The sequence below is a fragment of the Gopherus flavomarginatus genome (genome assembly GCF_025201925.1).
Source record: "Gopherus flavomarginatus isolate rGopFla2 chromosome 13 unlocalized genomic scaffold, rGopFla2.mat.asm SUPER_13_unloc_3, whole genome shotgun sequence".
Taxonomy (NCBI): Eukaryota; Metazoa; Chordata; order Testudines; family Testudinidae; genus Gopherus; species Gopherus flavomarginatus.
Window position 1 is genome coordinate 2,408,247 of NW_026114611.1, and position 11,127 is coordinate 2,419,373.

At 52.4% G+C, this 11,127-nt stretch overlaps 3 non-coding genes across 3 annotated transcripts; 1 reads left to right on the forward strand and 2 right to left on the reverse strand.

Annotated features, from left to right (window-relative positions):
* Window positions 1-1,876: 1,876 nt before the first annotated feature.
* On the reverse strand, window positions 1,877-1,949 carry TRNAF-GAA (transfer RNA phenylalanine (anticodon GAA)). Its single transcript has one exon. It is a non-coding gene; the product is annotated as a tRNA-Phe (tRNA).
* A 2,745-nt stretch (window positions 1,950-4,694) lies between these two features.
* Window positions 4,695-4,766, forward strand: TRNAQ-CUG (transfer RNA glutamine (anticodon CUG)). The gene has a single exon. It is a non-coding gene; the product is annotated as a tRNA-Gln (tRNA).
* Window positions 4,767-10,633: 5,867 nt separating this feature from the next.
* Window positions 10,634-10,829, reverse strand: LOC127041605 (U2 spliceosomal RNA). The gene has a single exon (XR_007771695.1). It is a non-coding gene; the product is annotated as a U2 spliceosomal RNA (small nuclear RNA).
* Between the last annotated feature and the right edge of the window lie 298 nt (window positions 10,830-11,127).

An 11,127-nucleotide genomic window follows, 5' to 3' on the forward strand; every position in this document is an offset into this window, starting at 1 on the left:
TAACCCTTAACTATCTGTTTATGACACCTACGAACAAGGGCTCAGACTCTCCTAGGGAGAGAAGGCCCAGACACAGGCAGACTGGGATTTTGGTTCTTTGGTTTATACCCTTGTCACTAGCTAAGTGATAAAAATACACCTAAATTCTTAAAGTCTAGGCCTGTACAAGCAGCCTGAATAGCTCTATTCTAACAGCCATCGGTAACTGTGGAAAAATGATCTATTCAGGGTTGTCTCTAGACATTTTGGTTCCCTACACAGCACCCCGTCCCCCAGCCCGAGCTGGCAGAGCGGCGCAGGCTGGGGCCAGGTCACCCAACTCCCCCCCCACAGCCCCCTGCCCCAGCTCTCCTCCACTCCACCGCCTCCCCTGAATGCGATTTTTGGTGCCCCCAACCACTTAGCACCATAGGCGGCTGACTAGTTCACCTAGCGGTTGCACCGGCCCTAGACACTGCCTGTCAGCAGGATTTCTCCTCCTCCTCAGTGAGACTAAATCTCCGCACCTAAAGAGCCAGTCCATCTGCTGCACCACAATCCCTCATGCCTGAGACTCCCTGCCAAAGCCCTGCACTCGGCTCCAGATAATTAAGTCTCACATCTCACTGGGAACTCCACTTCTTGTGACCAGAGAGTCTCGGCCCCCCTCAGTAGCTGACCTGAGAAACACAATGTCTCCATAAGCAGCAAAGAGTCGTGTGGCACCTTATAGACTAACAGACGTACTGGAGCATGAGCTTTCATGGGTGAATCCCCACTTTGTCGGATGTATTAGTGTCTGCCTTTTCCAAAGAAATGCCTGGAGGGCCTTTTCTTGTGTGATCATGTGGCCTAATGGATAAGGCTTCTGACCTCAGATGAGGTCATTGAGGGTTTGAGTCCCTTCATGGTTGTGCTGGTGCACTTTTACCTTCGTGCTGAAAGTCCTGCTCCCTTCAGGGCTGGAACCTCTTCTTGGCTGCTCAGACCAATGCTCTGCCTTCAGCTAGAGCCCTGGGAAGGAGTTGGGGGTTGGGTGTCACAAAGGCTGGGGCAGAAGTCTCAGGTGCTTCCAGTCTTGCCTTTGCCCTTCCTGACTTGCCAAAGAAAATGGGCGGCTGCCCGGGCTAGTGTGTAGAGCAGTTTCCCCCTTCCAAATGTGCGCCAGTCCCTGTGTTTGAGGGGATTTGCTATATAGCACCTTCGGAGCCTGGGTGTTTCTTTGCTTCTCGCCAGCTGGGGAAAAGCCTCTTGGGGAAAAATCTCCTGCCCCACTGCAAAAGTGAGCACCTTGAGTGGGACCAGTCAGAGGCCCCACCATGGAGTCTGACCCTGCCTTCCTACCATCTTGTGATGTTGGCCACAGAGCATCAGCAGCTGCCCCGTGTGCTGGTGACCTTCAGTGGGTGTTCAGCATGGCAGGGAGAAGGCTGGCTGGGTGTTTTTGTGCATGTTTGAAGGCCACATCTAGGCATGGTCCTGCCCTCCTCTAGCCCTGACCTCAGTTGCTCTGTGGCTTTTAAGCCTTCCCTTGGAGCTGTCAGCACCACCTGCTTCTGCTCTAGGTGCCCAGAGGAGGAGAGGTGTGTGGGGTCACTTTTACAGATGCCCCTTCCCTGGTACTGCCCTGGCTCAGCTGCCCAGAGGAGCTTCCATCCCCAATCCCTGCCTAGCAGCCCTCTGGCACCATTCCTGAGGGCTACCCTGCCTCACTTTCTTCCTACCATATTGAGAAAGACAGTTCTCATTATTAAAGGTCAGGTGGGCCAACTAGGGGCAGAAGCCCATTCAATGTTTTCCTACTGCAGAGCCCAAGATCAGTAACTTAGCTTGGGTGCAAGCACTGCTGTGCTCCCAGAAAACAAGCCACCCCTTCACAAAGAGGAATGACAGGGCCTGCCAAAGCCTGGGATTGAACCAGGTACTTTTAGATCTTCAGTCTAATGCTCTCCCAACTGAGCTACTTTGGCAGCTGTAGGACAGCATTTTGGCCTGTTGCTTCTCTGTCTGGGATGTTTTTGTAAGCAGTTGCACACAAAAAGGAGAGGAAAACAAACGGCTGCTTCATACTCCCACCGGAGGAACCGGGCACCTTTAGCTGTGGTGAGTAAGAAGTGTCTGTTGGCTGGCAGGGCTTGTCCCCGAGCAGCTGGAACAGCAGCTGCTGCCTCCCCCTCGGCTCCAGGCTGTGGGAAATGCTCATTGACTGGCTGCATGGGCGGATGCTGCTCCGTGCTCTGGAAAGCATCTGTATTGCTCTGTCAACCCCCCGTCTTCACTGAGCCTGTCTGGTAAGGCCCCAAGTGCCCCCCTCCGACCTGGCAGCTGAGAGTCTGTGCAGACATCAACCCCCCTGCCAGCCCCACAGGCAGCAGCAGCGCCAGCCCCATCCCCACCCCCCAGCACCACAGGGGCACTCAATGCACTTCCTGTGGGGAAATGGCTCCTTGGCGTCCAGCTGCTAGAGTGAGAGCCAGGAGAGAGCAGTGTCTGGCTCACCGTGGGGGAGAGAAGAGACCTGATGAGTGCGGATCTCCCTCAGCCTCCCCTGCAATGCTGGTCAGTTGTATTGTCACTGTCATAGCCAGCGTTTTCCTTCAGCGCTGGCCCTAGAGGGGCCTGGGGTCAAGGACAAATCCCCTCTTTCATCCCCAGGCCCTGCCCCACCCGTCCCATCTCTTCCCACCCTGCAACTTCCTGCACCATTCCTCAACCTCCCCAACCTCTTCCCGTTCCTGCTCATCCCCCTCCCCACCCAGTGCCTCCTGAACCCCACTGATCACTGGCAAGTGGGAGGTGCTCAAGGGGAATAGGAGGAGCTTGTCAGCAAGGCCTGTAGTGGGTGGGGGAGGAGCTGGCTGCCAGTGAGTCCTGAGCACCTATTTTTTCTCAGCTGGTTCTGCAGCCCCATAGCTCCCATGGAGTCGCTGACTTGGCTTCCTTCGTACTCTAGAGAGAGGAGCTGAACCAGGGCTATGGCTCATCCATGGGGCACCAGGTGAGTGGCAGAGGCTTCAGGTGCTGAGAGTTTGCCTGACCCCTCAGGATCACAGTGTGAGGTGGTGCCCCAGGGATCTCTATGAAAGGAGCAGAACAGGATTTACTTGGGGTGGGGAGAGAATTGAGAGAATCTCAGGAGGTGGTACAGAGGTGTTGCCCGTGTGAGAGTCTGGCCAAAACACAGGCCATGCTGTGAGCAGGATTCAAACCTGCACAGGAAAACCCTATTATACTTCAACTCCCACATCTTAACCACTTGGCCATCACAGCTGTGAGTAAAAAACTGCCCCAATGCTAGAGAAACTGGTAAAGAATCACAATGACCAGGTGTGAAGTCATCTGAACTACAGAATTCCCACTGCAAACCTGGCTCCCAAAGCACAGGGGGGATTTAGGGTTTGTTCTCTTTGCTTAGCCATGTGCAGTCGCACAGAGAGTGCGTTTAAAAGTATCCCCTCCCACACAGCAGGAATGGGAAATGATTCTCAACTTGAAGCCTGATGGAGGGTGACCAGACGGCCCGATTTTATCGGGACTGTCCTGATATTTTCTTGTTTGTCCCGCAACCCGACCTATGTTTGGTCGGGATCCTGGACAAACAAATATCTTTGTCCTCTTCTCCGGCACACAGGCATAGTCTGGAGGGATACTTGCCCCCCCCAACTCCACCCCCTCATTCCCCCATTGGATCCCTCCCCAAATCCTCGCCCTGGCCCTGCCTCTTCCCCAAGCACACAGCATTCTTGCTCCCTCCCAGGTTTGCACACACGGGCCATGGCCACAGCCGGGAGCGCAGCGCGGAAGCTGCTCCAGCCCTGCAGCCTGCGGGGCAGCGCAGTGGGGCTGGGGGCAGCATGGAGCAGGCAGGGCCCAAGTGGGCAGGGGGCGGAGACACAAGTGGGGCGGACACGCTCCTGCCGGGAGCTGCCTGGTTCACCCCTTGCCCGGGAGCTGCAGGAGGGGCCCGGATCATGGCTCGGCTGCAGAGCTCGGAGCCCAGGCTGGGCCCAGGAGTGAGGGGATGGGGGAGCTGGGGGTGTAGTGGCGGTTGCAGCCGAGAGTTGGTTGGAGATGGGGCTGTGCCACTGCCGCTTGGCGGCGGGGGGGCCCTCCGGCTTTTATTTTTGCTCCGCCCCCCACGTCCCAATATTTCATCTTGACATCTGGTCACCCTAGCCTGATATGAAGGAGGATGTCTGGACCAAGGGGCCAGGAACTGGCCTTTGCTAGAGAAACCACTGTCAAGTTTTAGCCACTTAGGACAAGTCAGCAAATAAGAACAACTTCAGGTATCAGTAACTGCTACAGGTTGCAAATTCCTACATATAGCAGTTTCTGGCACTACACCTGCACAGCTCTGCTCCCTGGCTCTTCTCGGGCTCCTGCTCTCTCCTTAGCTCTGCCCCACTCTCGCCCAGGCAGTTCCAGCTCACATGGAGGATGGGACCCCCTGGCCTGGTGACTCTCTCATTACACTGTCTGGCCTGTCAGTGCAGCTAACTTGGAGCTTTGGCCTCTCCCCATTGTCCCTGGGGACTGTCAGTCTCAGGGTCCTGATTTCCCATTGATCCTTCCCCCTTCTATTGGTGCTGGGAACTAGCCAACCAACCCCCCCCCCACACACACACACACTAAGTTTTAGTAAAGGGCCAAGAGCCCCCTTACACGAGCAGCCCCATGAGGGTCACCGATGTGCAGAGAAGGTAGAACAAGCTGGTCCCATGGTGTAATGGGCAGCACTCAGGACTCTGAATCCTGTAATCTGAGTTCAAATCTCAGTGGGACCTTGTGTTGGCTTGTGGTCATAGGCGGCAGGTTATATACATTTGCAGTGCTCGGGCTCCAGGAATATTCAGGGCTGGGGGCCCTGCTCCAGCAATATTTGGAGTTGGGTCTCTTCCCCTGGGCCCTGGCCCCTGCCTGCCATGTCCCCCCTGCTGCGCTGCGTCCCTGCCAGACAAAAAGCAGCATGTGCCTGTCCCCTGCCTGCTCCTGCAGCTGGAGTAGAGGGATATTGGGCAGAACTGCTGTCTGCTTCCCCCGGGGTCCTAGTGCCAACCCACCAGTAATGGCAAGGCAGGCTGCCCTGAGCCTCTGCACCCTGATCCTGTGTCCCAGTCCTGAGCCCCCTCCTGCATCAGGAATCCCTCATCCTCAGCTCTGCACTCCCTCCCAGAGTCTGCACCTCTCACCCCTTCTTACAACCCCACGCCTGGAGCCTGCAACCAAACTCTATCCCAAAGCCTGCACCCTAGACCTCCCACCCAATCCCTCTCCCAGAGCCTTAGGCAGGTGGGGGTGGAGTTTGGGGGGCGGAGTTGGGGGCGGGTTCTGGACACCACCAAAATTTCTACAAACTTGCCCCCCATGCTTGCGGTGAAGCCCCAGAGATGAACTTCCCTGTCTCCAGCTGTGTGTAAGAGTGAATCTTTCCCCTCCTGCTGGGTGACTCACACCTCCTGGAGCCAGGTCTTTGGCTGGGGTGGCTACAATGGATTAGGGCTCTAGAACTTGCTACCCTGATAGTTGGGATTCTTGCTGCTGCACCTGATGTTCACAAGCTTGGCCCTTGTGCTTCCTACCACACGTTTCCTCTGGCCCACATGGCGCTTGAAGAAAGGAGTGCCAGGGCTGGGATTAATAGTCAGGTCTTGGCAGGAGGGAGGAAGAGTCCCAGGCTGGAGCTCCACACACCTTCCCTCCTCCTCTGGGCACCTAGAGCAGAGGCAGCCCAGCTCTGTCCGCTGGATACTTTAGCAGAGTAGGTGAGTTCATGTAAATACAGTCTGGTCCCAAAGCCTCCTCCCAACCCTGGTCATCAGTAGCTGCCAGGAGAGAGCTCATTCACACCTCGCTTACAAATCATCATTTGAAATCCTAAGGTTGGCCAACACTGCCGAAGCCAATACACCGACATTGCCAGCAAACACAAGAGCTGGGTGAGGAAACCCGGCTTTGTCCAGACTTTCCAAAGCTATTTTTCTTTCTCAGGTACAAGTAGTTTTCATACGTTGTATCTGCTTTTAAAGTGTGTTAACGTTTCAATTTCCATTCAAATTTGCAACCAATGACAACATTGGCAGCGCTGCATGTAACTACCTGACCACTGAGGGAGGGGGTGTTGGGGAAATTCGGGGAAGGGGGTGCACAGCCGCCTGGCTGGGGGGCGTATAGGGAATGCCTGGTTTCACTGAATTGGGTCTCCTACTGTAGCACCTCAGTAGGTTACATCAGAGAGGAGCTGCAGTGTCTAGGCAGTGGGATGCCTGTGCCTTTAAGAGCCCAGCCCTGGGAAGCCCATGCTGAGAGGTGCTGCCTGTGAGAAGGGAAATAAAAAAGCCCTCTGCTCCCCCCACCCAAGTTTGCAAACACTGGAGTCTCAGCCCACCGGGATAACTGTTACCCCTCTGTCTCTGCCTGTGCCAGGGTTTAACCCTCTGGCAGCGCCTCCCCCTGGGCTTAACTCCGGCTCCTTCCCCCCTCCCTGACTTTGCCCTTCAGTCCCTCTCCTAACTCTGCCTCCAGCTGCTTGACCCCCCAACCAGTCAATTTCCACTCCCTGCTCAGACCCTGGCCACCCCCTCCTCTGATTTGCCCTCCTTTGCCCCTTTTTAATCCCTGTAATAAGTAGGGGGTGCTGGGTCCCATTCTCTGAAGGGAGGGCTGGGCGCCTGACCCCTGCCTGCCCAGTGCTCAAAGTGCCCCATGATCTTGTGGATGTTTGCTGAGTGCTGCAGGGTCACCCGAAGGGGGAGAGAGACGCAGTTAGGAGGTGATGCAGCCAAGGGTGCCTCACCCAACACTGAGATGCAGCCACCTCTGGGGTGAGTTACACAAGTCAGCAAATGAATTTGGAACAAGAAATGCACTGAAAGGACCGAGGCAGCTGCAGGAGGTGGAGAAAACCAGAAAAAGCAGTATCCCTGGATCCCAGCCCTGCCTCTCCCTAATCTACCCCCTAACCTCCACTCCCCTTCCACATGCGAGGGGAGAACCCAGGAGTTCTGGTCCCCAGCTTTGCCCACTCCCATATTTTGATATGGCTCCATCCAACAGCTGCCCCCACAATTGCAGAGCAGTGCCATGGGGCACACTGGGGCCTGCCTGTTTGCACAGGATGGGCAATGCCAGTGCCCCAGGGTGAGGAGAGACCATGCTAAGGGAGAAGCAGGCAGCAGACAGCTCCCATGACAGAGAAAGAAACGCTGGGGGTGCTATGCTGCAAGGAGTGAAGGGGGTTGGCAGGGAATGGGAGGATCTTCCCTCACACCAGGTGTGTCTGTCTCCCTCCCAATTCCTCCCCAGCCCTACCCCAGCCCAGGCTAATCCCGGCCCAGCTACCAGGGTTAAATTTGGCCTGGATTCCCCAGTTGCTGGGGGTGGGCCGTGGGGTTGGGAAGAATGAGCCTCTACTCCCCCTTCCCCAGACACAGTTGCATGGGCACAGACCAAAGGAGCCTGCAGCACTGCTGCCTAGAGGAAACTGAGGCACCAGCCACTGACAGACACATCATGGCTCTCCTCATCCTCATCCTCTTTTCCATATACAACCTGGTCAGTGGAGGGGGGGTAAAATCAGGGCAGTTGCATAGTTAACCTGTGGAACTCCTTGCAAGAGGATGTTGTGAAGGCCAAGACTATAACAGGGTTCAAAAAAGAACTAGATAGCCTCTGTTTGCCAGAAGCTGGGAATGGGCAATAGGGGATGGATCACTTGATGATTCCCTGCTCTGTTCATTCCCTCTGGGGCACCTGGCACTGGCCACTGTCAGAAGACAGGAGGATACTGGACTAGATGGACTTTGCGTCTGAACCAGTCTGGCCGCTCTTATGTCTCCCTTGGCGCAGCAGTGACACCCAGTGGGCAGTCAGAGTAATGCACAGAAGGTGTTTTGCTTGGCGCAGCAGTGACACCTCCTGGTCATTCAAGGTAATGCACAGAAGGTGTTTCCCTTGATACAGCAGTGATACCGACTGGTCAGGTGGTGTAATGCACAGCGTGTGTCTGCCCTCTACGAGCAGTGACACCCACGGACCAGTCACGATAAGGCACATAGTGTGTTTCCCACCAATCTGGGTAAGGCACAGAGCATGTTTCCCATGGAGCAGCAGTGACACCCAGTGACCAGCAGGTGTGGCATCAGACTCTTCTCCTTTAGTGGGGGACTGAGATGGGCTAGACAAAAAAATTTGAGGGGCTGTGCCCCCCATCACCTGGCCCCACCCTTCACGGGGGCCATAACTCTGCTCCTTCTCAGTTAAAGGCCAGGCTCATCTCCTCTCCCCCGGGCCAGGGTTTACAGCAATACAAACTTTATTACAATAAAATAGTAAACAGAGTTTACTTTAAATATTCTAAATCTGTCCAAATTTTAGTACTGAATCCAAAGTTCTCTTAAAGATCCCATCAGTAACCAAAACCTAAATGGAAACCAAAAACAAGGCTTAATTTAAAACCCAAACATTAAGAAAAACTTTGTTTGTAAAAATAAAAACTAACAAATGCTGTAAATTAATAATTTCAACATTTTATCAAAAAAGTGTGCTACAGCAGAATGATAAAATAACATCAAATAAATAAGCATGACCACTAAAACCTCCTATAAAGGAACTGAATCCTTGAATACTGGTCAAATCTGTATAAAATATGCAGAACTATGTCAAAACTGGTGTTGCAGGACAGCCATTCGATCCAGCAAATGTCAATTAAAAGCTCCAGTCCAACTAAAAAAACCAAAACAACTCAATAAACCAAAATGGTCACAGCCTGTAACAAACCTACACAGAAGCAAAATTAAACCTATACCAACGCAGGAACAAACGATGTAAATTTCTAATTCTAACTTCTTGTTTCTCCCAGGAGGAAGGTGTTTTGCACCCCAGTAACCAGACTGTCACTGCAGCTTTCCTTTCACTAAATAAGATTTTTACCAAATATAAATTGCCCTCCAATTTCTCTAAGAGAAATTGAAATTGTATCTTTGCACTAATAGCCCAAGTGTGCAAGTCCATCCCCTCAGAGCAGCCCCACACCCTGAGGCCAGGGGAGAATCCCAGCTGGTTTGTGGATTTGTAACCCTGGGGCCTGAAGCTGATGAGAGAAAGGGAAGTGAGCGATCTTGGAGCTTTCTGATACCACGTGCTGGGAGCAGAGGGATTTGACTGAGTGACATCCTGGCTAATCTTCACCTTGTTCTGGGCCAGCAGGCTCCACTGGAGAACTCGGGAGTGACTTGATCATGGCAGCACCCTATTTACATATTAAAAGCTGGCATTTTGGGGCCAATGGGGTGAAATGTGAGTACTTTTGGGGTTGGGACCCACATGAGAAGGGATGTGGACAAACTGGAGAGAGTCCAGCAGAGGGCAATAAAAATGATTAGGGAACTGGGGCACATGACTTACAAGGAACTACAGGCCATATCCTGTATGTTAAGCTAAGGCAAAGTTAGCATACCTATGTTGTGACATTTTACTAAGAAACGAAATTTGACCTTTATCTTGTTACTTAAATAGATAAGTACCTATTCCTGTCTAAGACCTTTACCTAGACCAATTGACAATGGAGAATGGCATAGGGTTTTTTTCAGTGTTGTACCCACAGATTTAACAGGTACACCACAAGGGAACTTATGTGCATATGTACATGTCATCACCAAGCACAAACATACTAGCCTATGAAGTAAACGTACCCTAATGTTTTGTGGGTGAGGAATGAAATTTGGGCATAGGAGGAAGGATTTCCGGCCCTTGTGCCCTATAAAAGAGGTAACCCACCTCGCTAGAGCACTTTGCTCTATCATTGTGACTTACTTCCTCCACTCTCTCTCTATGTACTATCAGCAGGCTGTACTTGTTCTTAAACTTTAAGTTTCAAGGGAACTAGGCTAAGTTCGGTTTCCCTACATTTTTATTCTTTGTTTATTAGGTTTTGATTTTAGGTTGAACATAGTCAAATGAACCCTAAGTAACATTAGCTCAGGGGTCGGCAACCTTTCAGAAGCGGTGTGCCGAGTCTTCAGTTATTCAGTCTAATGTAAGGTTTTGCGTGCCGATAATACATGTTAACATTTTTTAGAAGGTCTCTCTCTATAAGTCTATATATTATATAACTAAAATAGTGTTGTATTGTAAAATAAACAGGGTTTTCAAAATGTTTAAGAAGCTTCATTTAAAATGAAATTAAAATGTTGATCTCATGCTGCTGGCCCGCTCAGCCTGCTGCTGGTCTGGAGTTCTGTTGACCTAGGCCGGCAGCGGGCTGAGCGGGGCCTGCGGCCGGGACCCCGGCTGGCAAGGGTCCTCAGCCAGAACCCCAAACCAGCAGTGGGCTGTGCGGGGCTGGCGGCCAGGACCCAGAGGGCTGGGGGCAGAGGGCTGGGGTCAGGGCTGGGTATGTGAGGGGCTGTAGGTGTCAGGGCAGAGGGGGCACTGGGAATGGGTGGGGGTGCAAGAGTCAGGGCTAGGGTTGTGGGTGGTGGTGGGGGGATGAAGGAGTCAAGCAGAGGGCTAGGTATGTATGAAGGTATTTATGAGACGTAACTGATGAAAGAGTTACAAATGACTGGAAACCATACTCTTAGTACAAACCAAATGGTAAGACAGACAACACCACTTTTCTTCGCTGCTCTTCAACCACGATATTCTCCCCAAAGAAAGCGCCACCGTTCCTGGAGGTTCAGTGCCTCAATAACAGGGCGCTGAGTGCAGTGGATGCAGGAAGCTGCTGTTCCATTTCCCGCTTCCCAAAAATCAGTTTCATAGCTAGTCCTGAGATAGAGGAAGTAGCAGTTCTTAAAGTGGTAAGAACAGATTTAAAACTTTGATTCCAGCAAATGTTAAAATGATCTAAAATACAGGTTAATGAAAACATTTCTAGTCCTCTGCACAGAACATTTAAATTATTTCCAAATAGCAAGTTTTGGTTTAAAAAGTCATAAAAGGCACATCCTCCAGAATCTGACACTTGGTGAAAGCTAAGTCTCAAACCCACCACTGATTCTGGGGCTGTGCCCTGCTTCTCAACAGTCTGGCCTAAGATTGCCACTCACAGTCAAGAGCTATTCCAGAGAGCTCAAGCCCCTCCTTCTCCTGGATCAGTAACCCTTTAGCAGATAGGAAAGAAAAGGTAGGAATCAATGGCCTACT